Raw genomic sequence first — 16,747 nt, 5'->3', positions numbered from 1 at the left:
GTCTGAGATGGGACGAAATCCTGTATTAATTTAAAAATACTCAATAAAATGTCCCATCTATGAACCATGCAAGGATTCCCTTTCTTTATATATTTTAGTATAAACATTTTCTTATCTATTATTCTATTATTTTATTATTAAAAATGTGCTTTATTTGTTTTAGTATAAAAGAAAAATGTATACTGCAGAGCCCTGAAGAGGATTAACAATTCTGTCACTGGGGCCCAAACTTAAAAGGGCACAGGGACTTGAGCTGCCTTAAACTTCAGCTGGGTATTAGGTAAGTGACATATAAAAGATTTTGATGGAGAAAATATATCAGAGTGTAGTTAAATGGATTTCTGGAATGCTATACTGGGTTGCTGTGAACTGTGTCAGAAGAGAAGTGGATACCTGTAGCAGGATTTTAAAGCACAATTTCACCCAGCAGCCTGCTGAGGTTAACTCAGTGACATCTGCTGAACATGTTCTCCAATTAAGCAAGACACTGCTAAGAATCACAGAGCTGGCAAAACATTTTCTTCTCCTTTTAGACATTTCTCTTTTCAAGAGCCAACCTTCAAAATTGCACGTAGAGAGGGGATTCTGAGCTCCAGCTCTAAGCATAAAAAACATTTTGACACAATTTCGATTACATGCTAGAGATAACATGTGGCTCCAAATCCAGTTCCTAAATTGCTGCTAGGGAGAGCAGAACACAGCAGAGCTTGTGAGCAAGTGCAAACCATGAATGGCTCCCACAGCAGCTGTCAGTCCCCTCAGCTCAGCTCGTGGCTTCACTGCAGTGCCCACTGCTTCAAGGAGCCCTGCTCCGGCTGCAGTGACAGGAACACAGTGCCTGCAGCCCTTCACCTGCCACCAGGACTAGGATCAATAAACACAGGCAGCAGCTTCTTGGTGCAGGGACACCCAGCTTGTGTTGTGAGGAAAATCCTGTGTGTGACAGCAGAGCCAGATCTTCAGAGGCACAGTGCCTAACGACCAATGTTTTAGGCTAAAACTAATGACACCAGCAAACAATCCACTGTTTATAGAGCTTATACTCTTTTGTTGATACTAGGTATGGAGAGCAGGCTTTAGACCTCCCACAGTGAAGATCAAAGTCGTTATGAAAGGGTTCACATATCCCAGGATCCTAAGTCTTACCCTCAAGCCAAACTGCTCCTTTAATAACAAGACTGTCAGCTAGCAAATAGAGAGTCAGAGATTTGGTTGTGGGTGAAAAGAGAGAGACTTTAGCACAAACTTGTCATTCACGTGGGATACTCTCTTCATCTTCCTGCTCTCAGCTTTGTCTCCTAACAGCTTTGAATCTCTTACCTGTGTTAGGCTTTAACCCCAGCATGAACCTTATGAAGTGACTGTTCAGAAAGACAACTGTGCAGGAACCAAGAGTTGAAGCACAAACTGTGCTACAGGGTCTGCCACTACTAATGAATTTCCACACTAACTTTTGGTCTAATCAAGCCTGGTTTTACTCTGCTAAAATTACTTGGTCGGTTATACCAGAATATGCCCCAGTATGAAGTTCACTCTCCACTCCCATAGGAATTACCTTAGTTAGCCTAAGGCACCTCCAACTCAGTGCATTTCTAATCATCTGATGCTGCTGGACTCCATTATAACCCTACAATCATGAACAAGGACTTCTGCCTTTAGAGAGATAACGGTCTCTATTCTAGTACAAGATGTAGAAACCAAAAGGAGTTACAGCTTCATACTTCTTGTAAATACCTCCTCTTACGCAAGCATGCTTCTGCCTGAGAACAGCTTTTTCCTTTTAACTTTTGGTACCAATTTGTTTAAACTACAAAGCAAGGGCTTTATACTTGCAGAATTAAAGATAGATGCAATCTTTAGAAAAAAAGCCACATTTATTTTCCCACATCCTGGGCAGCTGCAAAATCCTTTGCATGTTATTTATGACCTTTCTTTGTACTTCAGATTCAACCACTCTGGGAGAATACTTTGTTTAACTGGTTACCTGAAGCCCAAATTTTTCACAAGACTTCTTACTCCTGTGTTCTACTCCTAACTGTGGCAGGGACTGTCACTCAAAGAACATTTTCTTCACTGCCTGCACGGATGTGTATCTGCATCTTTCTCTTAATGATTTATGGTATCAATTCAAAGCTATTTTCACATCTGTTTATAACTGCATTCCATACATCCTCTTGGAGATCCAGGAATAAAAAAAGCACTGGGTTGCCACCAGCTGTCCTAGTGGCATGGATGTTCCAGGGCATAAGTGCCTTTGAGGCACATGAAGCAGGTTCTGACTACAGGAAACACAGATTGTTCCCAAGTTACACAGAGCTCAGCTGATGTTAACAAGAATTTCAAGCAAATAAGTACATTCTGTGCAGGCAACAGCAGCTCACTAGATATGAGAGCACTCTGAAGAGATAAGGTAAAAGATACCATATGCACTGTGTGCTAAATGATTTAGCCAAATGTCTTGCAGGAAAATGTTGATATATTCTATTCCAGGAATGTTTCCTGGGAAAAACAGCTGGTGATTCAGGACAGAAGATTTCAAGGCTGCCTCCATATGCCAGCTGCAGCTAGTAGCACAGAGTAGGAGTTAACTTATATTCATAGTTAGGGTATGTTTCCACATAATTAAACAGGAAAGAGGAAAGGCATCTATCAGTATGAGCAGAGTAAATTACACAGGCAGAACTAATTACTACAGTTTAAAACTGGACCCACAAGCTCAAATGTAACTGGAGAAAGCACTAACAGACACAGGCTGTCCTGATGCCCACTCCCAAATGATACATGGGAAACTCAGTCACTTTGCTACCTCAAATTTAGGCAGTCCTTGCTGGTTTCAGACTATGTTCTCTTCCTTCATATATATTTTTAGTGTGTGTAACTGCCAAAAATCTAAGGATATAGAAAACATCTTCTGCATCAGCTTCTCCTTTAGCTCCAGTAGGAAGAACTGCTAGTCAGCTGAGCTAGAACTAGTGCTGGTTTTTACTAGTTAGCTAGTATGGGGCTGTGTTTTCAATTTGTGCTGAAAATAGTGTTAATAATTCAGGGATGTTTTTGTTATTGCCGAGCAGTGCTTACACAGAGCCAAGGCCTTTTCTGCTCCTCACCCCACCCAACCAGCCAGGAGGCTGGGGGTGTGCAGGAACTTGGAAGGGGCACAGCCAGGGCAGCTGACCCCAAGTGACCCACAAGACATCCAAGACCATATGGGTGTTATGTTCAGCATATAAATCTAGAGAAGGAGAAAGGGGGGATGTTCAGAATGAGAGTGTTTTCTTTGCAAGTAACAGGCATGGCAGAACCCTGCTTTCCTGGCATGGCTGAACACCTGCCTGCCCATGGCAAGTGGTGAATTAATCCTTTGTTTTGCTTTGCTTTGCTTCTGCATGGGGCTTTTGCATTTCCTATTAAACTGTCTTTACCCAACCCACAGCTTTTTGCACTTTTACTCTCTCAGCTCAGTTGCCAACAACAGAACTATGGGCAGCTTCTCTGTGCTAAAATTGCTTTTGTGGTCCTTGCTGTTCTTGCTTGCTTTTTGCTCAGGTGGTGAGGAGGAAGTAAAAGGAGAGAAGACGTAACCAAAGGGGTTTGCATCAAGAAGCTGTTCTTTCTCATGCAATTTTTTTTTCACACCATCACAGCATGAGATTTTTCTAGCAGCACACTGAAAGTTGTAAATCTTGAGGGTAACAAGGGTCAAAGGTCCTGCAGATCTAACTAACAAGCTGAGAAGTGCTATCCCACAGTACTGCACAACATCAGAACCATCCTGTCTTCTTTAAATGCTGATGCTCTGACAGGTGAAGGCCACTTTCATTCATGTGGTCCAACATACAACAGCTAGATAGCACCTTGGTAAAACAGCACAGCACCTGTGGACTGTGGGCATCAAACTGCACAAACTTGCCTTTTGGGAAGAAGTGAAAGAACAGGGAGTCCTTGCAGATGCCTCCACAGAGGGCAGATGGAGGAAGCTGTCACCATAATGATGACTGAGCAAAGCCGTTCCCTTGGGTACATCCTGTACCAAAAGCCAGAAGTGTTTAAGAAAACTAATAACCGGATATCCTGTTATTTTATCTGTCATGCATGGAACTGAACATGCAGGTGTTTTTTTTCAAGGACATGACCAGCACCTCAACCTGCAGAACCTGTGAACCCAACCTGCAAAGGATGAAGAGATGGATGAATTGTCCTCCCCTTTATAAGTCAAGATGTTCCTGTGAGGAAATCATGTATGGTAGAAACAAACCTAGCAGAGAACTGCATGGTAAAGCTGTGGAATACAAAGATGAAGAATATTAATGTTGTTGGGTAAAAATCAGCATGGATGAAAATAGCAGAATGGTTTCAATTGTGCTGAAGTGCAGTTCATTAATTGTGCAAAAGCAAGCACAGCTGCATCTGGTGACTTCAGATTTGAAATGCAGTTAAAAATGGGATAAAGCAGGGAGTGAGACAGAAAATATCATGGGGTGGCCTTGATGTGTCTTAATACTACAGAGAATAGAGGAAGCTCAGGGATGCTCAACATCTGTGAATTGGACCCTAGAAATTGATAGCATTGAATAAAATTGTGCAACTTCACAATTAACTTTGGATCCTGCTGGTTAACAATTTTTTTTTTGGCTTGGACTTTATGGTTTATACTTGCCATTTGTTTCTCCTTGACAAAAACTTGGTTTTGTTTGGGGATTTGTTTGCTTTTGAAAACAGACTGAGAATTTTATATCACTAAATGTTATGAATCCATAATGAAACTGAGAGACCTGAGAGGCTGCCACAGCCACTGCATCAGGCACACTTTCTGCTGAGCCTTCTGCTCAGCCCTTCACCCATGGCTTGTGCTTTGTCTGAGTTCAGGTACTCTGTGACCTGCAGATGCTTCCACCTGTCCCATCCCCACCTTCCCCCAAGGAGACAGGAACAGAGGGGCAGATCCTGGCCTTTTGCTGCCTCCACCTGTCACAGGCTGGAGGGCTGCTTTGATGCAGCAAACCTTTCTAGTGCTACCATGTAGCCAGGACAAGAAACTGCTCCTAAACAAAGAGGACGGTGTTCAACATACTTTTCTTGCTCTCTTCCCCAAAACAGCAGCAGCCCTCTGGAAAGAGATGGGTTAGCTGCTCTCTGGACAGAGGAGCCCTGGCCTGTAAGAGAGGGGTCTTAAACTCCAGCTCTGATCTCTGAGCCTGCAGATGTTGGGCCAGCCCTTGCCAATTAAAGAAATGACACAACTTCCTATTGCAAAAGAGTCCAAAGGTTAAAAAAAAGGCAAAAGTAATATAGGATAACAGCACTGCACAAAGTCAAATCCATCTGTAGCCAAAGTAAAACTTAACCAAGTTATAGTCTTCAGTAAAATCGCAATATTATTCTGTTTACAGGTTGGTGACTTGCCCAAGTCATTCACTATGTCTGTAACTGACTCTAAGAGCAGGGTTAAATATAAATACAATTAAATGTACTCATGTTCCTGACTGATTTGGACACTAAAGAATCTAGACGTGTTTCATCTCAGCCTAAAGCATTCTAACACACTTCAGGGCATTTCTGCCCTAAAAAGCTCATTTCTCTCCACTGACTCCGAAGAGAGCGAGGGGATGCCACCTCCATTCTCCTGCATGCCAGAGGCAGGGACTGTGTGGTGATGCCAGCTCTTTCAGCTGCACTTTTTGAGAAGGAAAAGAGAAAGAGGGTAAAAAAAAAAAAAAGGGAGTAGGAAAAGTGAGGCCATTTCCAAGAAGAAAACAAAGAATCTATCAATCCAATTGAAGAAAAAAGCAAGGAAAAAGTAGCCTTAGGAAAACTTGGCCTCTGAAAAACAATGGACTGAAATGAAGAAGAAAAACATGGATAGGAGAGGCATGTGGTATACTTCAGCTTTTGTGTTAGAACATGTGATTAACAGGAATTTGAATCTCCTTTCCAGGGAAACTGCTAACACTGCTCTCACTTCTGAAAGGTTTTCTGAGCTCATGGCAAAGATGTGTCAATGTCCCACTCCTTAGGTGGTCCCTCCAGACCCTGACGATCCCTTGTTTTCCTTGGAAAACCATTAACAGGTACACCTGGCACACACAAACATCCCTTCAGGCAGTCTGATCAGCTCCTGGCTAAATGATAAACCAACCGATCCTCAGCAGCTAATCTTTGTATTTTGGGAAGGCGGGAAGATTATTTTGTTTCTACAGGGACTAAAACTGACATCTGGAATGCCAAATGCAGCTCCCTTTTCCTGAAACTCGAGGTCTCCGTGGCATATCAGTTATGAGGGCACTGGGCCCCAAGAGGAGGGCTAGAAATAGGCCACCCTGAGTGGGAAGATGCATGACTGGGACACCAGCACAGCTGGTAGTGCTCTGCGAGGAAATCCTCCCTGGACGCTGCTGGAACATAGCAAAATATGGCATGAGCAACTGAGGGGCCTCCTGCTGCTGGCACTACCAAAGGATGCCGCTCCAATAATTAGCTGGAAGCAGTTTAATCCCTGCCCTGTAGCACGCTGCTGTGGGTGTCTGCTCAGTCACACATTACCTTCACTGATCATGTGCACAGGCAGGCTTAAGAAAGACAGAGGATGTTGTAAACCTCCTGTTTCTTTCCAAGCTTGTTTGCTGTGTGTATCCTGCTCTCTGCATCTTGGGGCACTCCTGCTTTCACAATTATTGCTCATTCAGTGTTTACAATGTCAGTTATCTTTTAATTCTTACTTTAAAAAAAATCTAACTGAAAAAGGAAATAAGTGAAAAGAGTGCTGCACAGACAGCCCTCGAACTGCTGTGCATGAATTCATCTGATGGAGCTTTGTAGCTGTTCCAACTCAGGTGATTGGGATGCAAAAAATGTACCACAGATCAACACTCTTACAGTGTGACAATACACCCACACTCAAAGCCTGTCTCAGCCCTTTTCTCTCCAGAGAAAGGCAAAGCCTTGGCAACCTCCAGCACAGTTATGACACATGTAAATGATTTTATGAATGTTATTTATAAAAGGCTCATCACAGTCTCTGTGTCCTTAAATCACGAATTAAGGGTGGGGATGTTATTTCATTAGAAGATAAATCACATGTTCTAACATGATGGCAGTTTTTAAAAAGAAACCACCCTACAGCAGTTGGACCAGCTGATTAGATATTTTGCTCCTGAGTTTACAGGCTGGCCCCAGACAAGAAGCTGCTGAGCAGAACTGAGTCCATGCCAAGTCATTGTTATGCCTGGACAAACACTGAATTATTCTCCCTGGTCCTGACATAACATATCCTTGCACAAACTTTAGCTGCTTTGCAAGTCCCTTCTCACCCAAGAGAAAATCCTGAAAAAGCTGGGATCTCTATCATCAGGGCATCAAGCCTTTTTCATTCACATGACAGGAGACCTGTGCCTGTGTTGGGGGGTGGGGAATGACAAAGCCTCCTCTTTCTCCTGCAAGAGAGATTTCTTTAGCTGACTGGTAAAACATGCTTTGAAATCTAAACAATATATTTTTTTCAGACGAAGTCATTCATGCTCATACCACCTGAATTTCAGCTGATTCTGTTTTCATTCCTGTGGATGAGGTTTGGAGCACATAAATATGCTTGTTAAAAATAAGGAAGAGGCCACAGTCTTTTGGGATTGAGTATCACAAAGGACCACTAGTGCATTGTTCCTACTGTTATTTGTGGTCAGTGGGTAAAATCTTGGTCAGAATTCTTCATTTGTTTGGCTTGATTCATTAAAAAAAAGGGATGTGGATTTTTAATCTGAAATAGGAGGGGGGAGTTTTTGATCTTTTCTGCATCTGCCGCAAATGAAGCATTCCTTGCAGACTGCAGCCAAAGCACAGGGAAACCAAGACCATCCTGTGCCCTGTCCCAGACACTGCACTTGGGCAGGAATTGTGACTGGCAGTCGAGGCCAGTGCTTTCCTTGCTCAGAAGAGGTCCCAATAGGGATCAAAGCCTTGAGCCAGTGAGAAAAGCAGAGAGTATGTTGTTGGTATGGGAGATCCATAAGAGTATAATAGTAAGATGAGGAAAAATTATTCAAAGCATTATGTGTACACCCCTCAACATGAAAACTCTAACTTGTCAAGTGTGGAGGAAGTGAAGCCTCATTAATCCTGGAAATGCTTGATCCATTGTGTCTGGGAAAGGGGCCACTTTCAGTCTCACAACATGAAGGAAAAAGGCCCCATCCCAATATTCCCTTCTTCTTCCCACACCTCCCTATTTCCCCATCCTTAAACCTGATGTTCAGCTCTGCCAGGTACACTGCTGTCAGACTTGTCCTTGAATAACTCCAGTAAACTGAAGCAGATCAGAGAAGGAATAAATCTAACTTGCTGGCCTAGTAAACCAACATAGCTCCAACATTTGTGTTTGGATGACGTTCCCAGATGGGAGCAGCCAGGCTAAGCACTGGCTTGACACACTTCTAGCAAACATTCCCAGCTCCCAGGGGAGGGGCTGAGTCAGTGCTGCCCCCCCCCCCGTCACACAACGGGAGGGGACCTGCAGCCCTCACACAGCTGCTTTCTTCAGATGAAGTTGTCTTTTGCTCTGACCTCCCTCTGCAGCTACATTTTGAGAGAAGCAGCACAAGAATCAAAGGACTTGTGCAGTCTTTGTTTAACCTGTGCTCCGCAGTGTCTCAACACGACTGACATTGCTGCCTTCTTTCTGCTGCAAGGAGGGCAGCAGGGAGGGATTAATGCACTGCTTCTCACTACATCCCAAGTTACTGTAACATTGCAAACCACAGACACTGCAGGCCAGTCAGTAATTGAATGAATCATCAGACTTTTGCTCCTCAGGAACCTTTACTGTACGAATCAGTGGGAAAACACGATTAAAGCCCCAGATTTATCCTTGGTTCAGCCTGTTTGTTCAGAGCCTCTACTCAGTATTGCCAGGATTTCCCCTCTACCATCCTGCTTAATTTCTCAATTAAGCTGTCACATATCCCTTGTTTCTGGAGGCAGAAGGCTCACTCACAGGCCATCAGCAATTTTTGACACCAACAGAGACATCACAGCTTATCCTACACATCCCACAATAAACCACTAGTCACTGAGATATAACTAAATGTACCAAAAAGGTGCCATACAATACCAATAAAATCCAAGTAAGTGTTTTAGATTTTGACCTAATGTATCTCTTTTCAGCATTGGAGTAAACTCCTTAGTGCCAATTCTCTAGTAATTGGCTAGAGCTCCTCTGGACATATTTACACTTTCCAGTATAATCTATGTTTAGATGCACAGAACTTAGTAGTTTTTGGGTGTAGGATGTTAAAAAAATTTCTCCATTGAGTTCAGAAAGTTTCATTCACAAACAAAATGTTTCAGGTTTCACATCTGAGCTGCTATAAAGCAAACCATGGCAAGAAGCCTTGTGAAATGCTTGTTTTGTGTGATGCAACTCAACACAAGGTGGTGTTCCCATGGCTGTGCAATGCTCGGTCCTTACAGCCCTGCATGGCCACAGTGGCTGCACTGATGCTGCACCATACCAGTAAATGAAAAGCATTTTTGTAATTCAGTCTCATTTCACAGAGTAATCAGAATTTTCTATGGTTCCTTCAAATTCTTCTTAAAAACCAACAATGGTTTTAACAGAAATGTGGCCATCTTACTAATATTTGACTGAGGCAGATGCTCTCTGATGCCATGAGCAAGCAGTGGGGAAAGTGGAAGATGAGGACACCAGGGTGAAGGAGAGTAATGTGGCCATGCAGGCGGCAGGCAAAGGGCAGCATTGATTGCTAATGCCGAAGAGCTAAGGACACAAAATCTGTCTCCTGTTGCTGCATTGGGAGGAGAAAAATGCTGCCTCCTGCAGGAAAGCCAGCCAGGGTTCTGTGATTTCCAAAGGTTCTAAGCAATTTGAGTCGTAGTTTCCTCGATTTGAGGATAAAGGCATAAAAATCCCCTTTGTTTTCTTTAGAGACCACAACCCTTTTTGGCACTCTGTTGGGTGACTTTTATCACGAAGCAGGTGAAGGCAGCATTCAGCAGATGAAGACAACCGATTTAACAGGATGGCAGCACCCAGCAGTCACTCAGGAGACATAAAAAGCCCTGGTAAGTCGGGTCTCACACCACTTTTAGTGCAATATGTAACACGAAACACACAGGCTGGAGTCTCTTGGGGTGGTAGGACATGACACCTCTCCATCTGCTATACACTACTATGTTACAAAGATGTCTGAATTGGAGGTAAATTTCTTCTTCCCAGAGAATGAGGACTCATTTCAGTGATGATGAACTGTAAAGAAGTAAGAAAGATTCTAAGAATGAAAAGAGTTTGCCTGAGACAAAGTTACCCTGAGAAAGTCAGTAAAGGTGGATCTAATGGAAAGTACTGAGGGTGTTGTATACCTCCAGGCTTGCCCTAGGTAGTTCTCTCTTATTAGAGACAGACAGAGATAATGTAAGGAACCAATTCATCATGGACTGCTTTGATTTCCCAAACAACTGCCATACAAAAAAATGCTTCCAGCAGTCACAGATCCCAAATATTTTTGTATGGTACACTTATTAGTCAACAGAGTTTTGGACTTGTTTTGGTAACTATTAATCTTCTGCCACTTTCAGTGTGGTGTTTCTGGGCACCCTGCATCCTGGGGGTGGTTTCACAGAGTCATTTTAAGCAACAGTTTGTCTGTCTTATGACAATTCCCTCCCTCCCCCCTCCTTTTTTTTTTAACCTGCCCCACAGCCTTTTGTCTCCCTGATTTGGCTTGGTACAGAATTTTAGCTTTGGATCCTAAGATCTGCATCACACCCAGGCTGTTTTTCTATTCTGTTCCATAGCATTGATGGCAGGCTGCCTGGGAGTGTATCCTGCTCTGCATCTCACCGGGATAAATATGACATAACCATGCTAATTCCAAAAGAAAGCACCTGTAAGCAGCCTGATATGGGGACTATTTAAACAGGATGGTAATGCCTACAGACACAATTCCAGCAGAGCAGATGCCTGTGCGTGTTAACACACACCCATATCACATCACAAAGTGTTTTATCTCCTGCTTTTATGTATGGTGGTGCCAAAGTTTCTATCAAGCTTCTCAAAAAACTGCTGTACTCGCAACAAAAGCTTAGAGAGCCAAAAAATGCGATTACTTTTAGAATGAACTTACGTTAAAATACTTATGGGTACTGTCAAGGCTGAGAACCCAAAAATATGTAAATAGAGATATCTTACAGATACTCATGAATGTTTGGATAGCAAGCCTGTATTAGTTTCCAGAGGAATTTCATCCATCTGCTAATTTTTTTATCAGGGAAACACCTCTGCAACAAAAGTAGGTTATTGGGAATGCAGGGATCCCTTACAGCGTGCTGTATGGCAGCAGGAAGGTGTGAGGCAGCAGCTGGCTAAGGATGCAACATCCACTTTTCTCCTTAGAACACTTTCTGATTGAAGTGCTGCATGATCAGCACTCTATAACAATGGCACGGTGGCTCTTTGGAGTTGTCTGGACAGTCTCCTGCTTTTAGTCAATAACTTAATAAAGGACTAACTGCAGAGGATGGCTGCGGACTGAATGGTTTTGGGGCAAGTTAATAGATCAGCTGCAGGATAAAAGATAAGAGTCTTAGGATTATCGAGCTCCTGGGTGGTAGAGAAGCAGAACTAATTTACTGAGCAGGGTGCTGAACACAAGCATGGGCTCTCAGCTGGGTGGGGAAGCCCCATGGTCAGCACAGATAACTTCCCAGCTATCTCGGCTTAGTGTGATCTGCACAGTTTGCACTGATTTCTTTAACAAGATATTGCAGCTCCCACTTAGGGGAAGTAGCTCCTGTTGAATTCACAGGACTTCCCTCAGATACTTAACAGTGTTCAGTATAACTGAAAGTAGAGCTAGGTGGGAAATGTTCTGTGGACTTTAACAGAAGCAGCTGCTGCCAGGTTAAAGGCTCCTTCTTGATAAACAATTCAACATGATATAGAATATCTAGTTTACACTATACAGCCTGCAACAAGCTGCCCACTGACTTTGCTTAGTAGTTTATATCCACCAATTTCTACTCAAGAGAATGTTAAAAGGAGGTTAATTTTTTTTTTCAATTAATCAGCTGAGGAAAGATGGTTAAGGAGAGTAAAACCGTTCTTGATGACAGTCAAATAATTTTTCAGTAGCTTTACGTGGTTCCCTGATCATTGCTTTTGCTCAAATGCTTTGTTGAAAAGAGAGAAATGTGCACATATGCAGAGCTCCTATTCATGTAGGCTGATATGACATGCTCTACTCTCCAGCAGTCTTTCTGGCACAGCTTCTCCAATAAAAACAAGTTGAGAAACAGCCTTTGCATTATTCTCTGCGATTTCTGTTGGCTTACTTCTTACATCCAAAATAAACAGGAAAAAAAAAAAACCAAACAAAGAAAATTGGTCCATGCCTCAAAATTAATCCTTTCTTTTCTCTGGAAGTGCAATAACAGCTCACGAGCATCTAAAGGGCTCTGGGAGCCCAAGGAATGCTCACACAGTGGGAGGAAGATCACCCCACAACAAACACAGAAGGTTATCAGTGCCAGGAGGATCCTGAAGGGGGGACTGTAACATACTCAGAGCACTTTAATTTGTTTTGTCAGTAAGAGGAACCCTTCTCCTCCCCCAAGTCCCAATGCTTGCACTGAGCTCAGCCTTGGGATCCTGGGGTGCATTAGCAAGAGCACTGCCAGCAGGTCAGGAACGTGACCCTGCCCCTCTGCTCAGCCCTGCTGAGACACTTCTGGAGTGCTGGGTCAGGTTCTGGGCTCCTCAGGACAAAGGGACATGGAGCTCCTAGAGCAGAGGGTGACAAAGAGGGTGAGGCAACTGGAGCCTCTCTCTTGCAAGGAAAGGCTGAGGGAGCTGGAGCTGTTCAGCCTCGAGAAGAGATGCCTGAGAGGGAACCCGACCAATGTCTGTCAGTGTGAGCAGGGAGGGCTCAGAGCAGCACCCAGCAATGGGACAGAGGCAGTGGGCAGGAACTGATGCCCAGGAAGCTCCACCTGAACATGAGGAAGAGCTTCTTCACCATGAGTGACCGAGCACTGGGGCAGATTGTCCAGAGAGGCTGTGGAGTGTCCCTCACTGGAGATATTCCAGAACCATCTGGACACAATCCTGTGTCCTGTGCTCTGTAATGATCCTGCCTGAGCAGGGAAGTGGGACCAGATGAGCCACTCTGGTCCCTTTCAATCGGACCCGTTCTGTGGTTTTGTCTAAGCACTGTCCTTGCGACATCATGAACCATTACAAAACCCTGAGCTGTACCAGCTTTAACAAGACATCTATTTCCTTATCCCAGGAAAAGACAGTCTAAACCTCCAACAATTCCCTGGCCTTCACATATTTGTTTATCATGGACTGGGATTTGGTTACAAAGCCTTTAACAGTCAAATTTTATCACATAACAGCAATTAAGAAAAGTAAATTTCACCTTCTGATGAATCAGATACTACTTCCGTGGTTCCAAATGCTTCACTTGAGCAACTAATTAACTGCTTATTTCGTAGAATGACAATGAGCAGAAACAGAAACCAGGTAGTACTTCTTTGTGAAACATTTCCTAGGGAATTTTGGTGACATTAACCAGAAAAGAGGAAGCAGCAGCAATGATTCAATTTTGAAATAATGAAAACCTCTGTATTTTTATGTTGAAGTCTCTGCTTAATATCTTCCTTACACTTAAGGCAAATCCACATCAGATACCCATCAAAATTCTAAGTCTCCTTAAACTATACTAACACTGTGAATCTCTAGCTCAAACACCAAGTGACAGCTGAAGCCGTCTCCTAAAATGGGTTTACCTTCTGGATATGAGGATGACCATACCTTTCTCCACACACTTCTCATCCCAGTCTACTATGTCCTTCTTCCAGGTCACCTGAGTTCTGAAACTTCTCCCCTGCTCCTGCTGCAAACCAGAAGTGCCTTGGGAAAACACATTGTAAGAGAACCCAGGGTACATCTTCCTGCTGTGCTCAAGATGTAGGCAAAGTATGAGTGGCTTCGGTACAGTCCAAAGTTGATCAAAGTTGATATAGCTGGGAGAAAGGAGGCAGCAGCTCATACAGCTCTGGGTATGAGGTATATGAGGGGGCATCTGAAAATTAGCTTTACAGAGCTCATTAAAGTTTTGAAAGTGCTGAGCCATAAATCATCATATGGAGATACTGACCTAACTTTCATGTGCATGCTTAATGTTATCTTATTTGTGCTTCAGATTTCTGAAGTTTAATATGGGGCAGAGAACAAGGGGTTCAAGTTCTAATGACTGCTGTTTGACTATGCTCAAATCTGATTAAAGCCCAGCCACCACCTTAATGTTTAGCATTTCATTCCAAGTGTGTTTCCTTTTGTTTCCAGAAGCACAGGAACAATAATCTAAGTTTACAAGGAACTTTTGGCTATATCCAAACTACAAAGTTATTTTCAGGCTGAAATCCTGTCTAAAATGGAGAGTAGGTTTGCGCTATTTGCTTCTTCCACATTTTTCAAAATAATAACAGAAAAAACAGCTTTGACTATCTATGGTAACATGTAACTAATAATCTAAGATAAGCTTCTATGTAATAAAGAGAGGTCAGAGAAGGTGTCAGACTCAGTAACTTACATGTAAACCATGGCTGTCTGAGTGCACATACCACTGAATTATATGTAGAGAGAGAAGAAGAAAAAATCCCATCTGATAAAGATGTGATTAACTTTGGTACTTCATCTTTTAACATTTTGAAGTGAAAGGAAGACATTTACATGAAGTTACTGTGACCATTTTAGTCTAATTTGGAGTTTCTGAATTCAAGAATCTTTAAAAACACTATTTTTATTACCGTAATACCATGTCCTACAATGTGATGAAGTAATACTAACCAGATCAGGCTGTTTTAGAAAAATAGCATGAATGCAACTAAGAAATCAACAGGACAAGATGTGGGAAGAGTAGACATTGTTTTTTGGATGCCTCGCTGGCCAGAACTAATTTTTGCACAATCTCAGTTCCTAGGCATGGTCAAATAAAAATAACTAGTGGCAGTGAGGTGACCAGCTATGTTTTGAACCATGATATCAACACATACTCATTTACATTTTGTGGTTTGCACACAGGCACACAAGTTTTCTGCTGTATTATCTTAGAGCACAGAGGCAGTTACAATGGCATGACAGACATATCCCATAGGTAAACATCAGAGAACTCTCTGGCCTACTGGATTCCTCATTCTAAGTGTGGTGAAGCACTGAGCCAAGGCAGAGGCAGGCTTAGGCTCTGCAGATGCACAGAGTACAGAGAAGTTTCTACTCCCAGCACTTGGAGCTCCCTGCACAGGCAAAAACCTGGCACTGCTCTTTGTGCTCCAGCTGCCCGTTCTTGGCTCCCAGGTACCTGCCAGAAAAGACCATCCTCAGCTTTACAGGATGTCCAGTGATAAAAGGAATTAAGAAGTGTTTTCAGCATTAAAGTCGGTCCATGCCTGCTTATACAGGAAGATAAACAATTCTCTGTTCCTTTCCCTTTAAACAGCAAACACAATACAGTGAGGTTTTGAGTCATTTTTTTTGCTGCTGTTAGCTTGGTTTTTTGCCTAAACTAACATTAGACATTCTTTTTCTTAGGGAAACACAGCACTGACACAGCCAATAGGGCCTTACTGGGTAGTTGCCAGATGACAATATCTCTTCTCAAAGAGGCTTCCCTTTTCAGAGATCTCTGTGTTATTTATAGGCAAAAAGCAATGCATACAAAAAACTCAGGAGAAAACGGAGGGGCAGCATCAAGCAACTTGAGACTTTATTCAATTACTGCCTGACAGAAATATTTGCCAAAGTCTTTTTGAATAGTTTTAAAAACTTTCTATTATAGGAAAAAAGGTCCATTAGTCAAAGATCTGTCAGCCCAGAGATAAGGAAAAGGCCTTAATTTCTAAATAGAAAGACACTTGGTATTTAAACCACCTGCAGCATACTCACTTCTAGAAAATGATGGAGGATTTGTTTGCTTTTGCTTTTTTTGGGAGGGGACTGAGGAGGGAAGTGTCAGCTTACTTTAGAAAGAATGCCTAGGATAGGAAAGAGCAGCTGGAGTAGAAATACAGTGGAGGCAGAATTGTGGTTCCATGGGACAGCCACGAAATTTCAGTGGAACAGCTCCCTTGCCTTAAATTCAGCAGCTGCTGACGCACATAGCAGAATTTTCTCAAAGCACACTGGTTTTTTTCCTGATTTTTTGAGAAAATATAGTTCATGGTGCTGCCTCTTCTGCCTCCTATTCCTGCCATGAAAGCTTCAATGGATTCATTGATTCCAATCCAGTTTGCTACAAATCTTAAAACACCAGTTACCCACTCTCTCCAGCCCTCTGAATACCACAGGTGTGAGAGGAAAAAGTACAAACCGCTCCACTTAGATTTGTCTGGGATGACCCATCTCCTACTTGGGAGGCAAGAGCCAGCAGCTACTTAGCTCTTGACCAACCACAGGATGTGCTGCTCTCTGCCCTGTGAGCAGGAGAAATAAAAGGAGGTGGAGGCTTGGCCACTACGTACTGACAGGAAGGGAGCTAAAAGTACATCTGTGTAGGAATTTATACAGACCTGAGGAGCTGCTCAAAAATGCAGGACAAAGTCACAGGAAAGATGCAGTTGTGTAAGGTCTGCTGTTGATGGCTGAGCTGCTCTCCCACTGCACTCATCACCCAAAAGGCAGTGGGCCCCGCCTCTTTCTTAATTAGCCCCGGCACTTTGGCTGTGTTAAAACTTCTGC

The 16,747-nt window shown here is 43.0% G+C and overlaps 1 long non-coding RNA gene across 1 annotated transcript; it reads right to left on the bottom strand.

Moving 5' to 3' along the window:
- Positions 1 to 15,004: 15,004 nt before the first annotated feature.
- LOC138118671 (uncharacterized) lies at positions 15,005 to 16,684 on the bottom strand. Its single transcript, XR_011155249.1, has 3 exons — positions 16,579 to 16,684; positions 16,380 to 16,482; positions 15,005 to 15,371 (listed from the first exon to the last, which is right to left on the bottom strand). It is a non-coding gene; the product is annotated as an uncharacterized lncRNA (long non-coding RNA).
- Between the last annotated feature and the right edge of the window lie 63 nt (positions 16,685 to 16,747).

The sequence above is a fragment of the Aphelocoma coerulescens genome, chromosome 14 (genome assembly GCF_041296385.1).
Source record: "Aphelocoma coerulescens isolate FSJ_1873_10779 chromosome 14, UR_Acoe_1.0, whole genome shotgun sequence".
Taxonomy (NCBI): domain Eukaryota; kingdom Metazoa; phylum Chordata; class Aves; order Passeriformes; family Corvidae; genus Aphelocoma; species Aphelocoma coerulescens.
The sequence above is the reverse complement of the archived record's forward strand: the minus strand, read 5'-3'. Positions and strand labels throughout refer to the sequence as shown.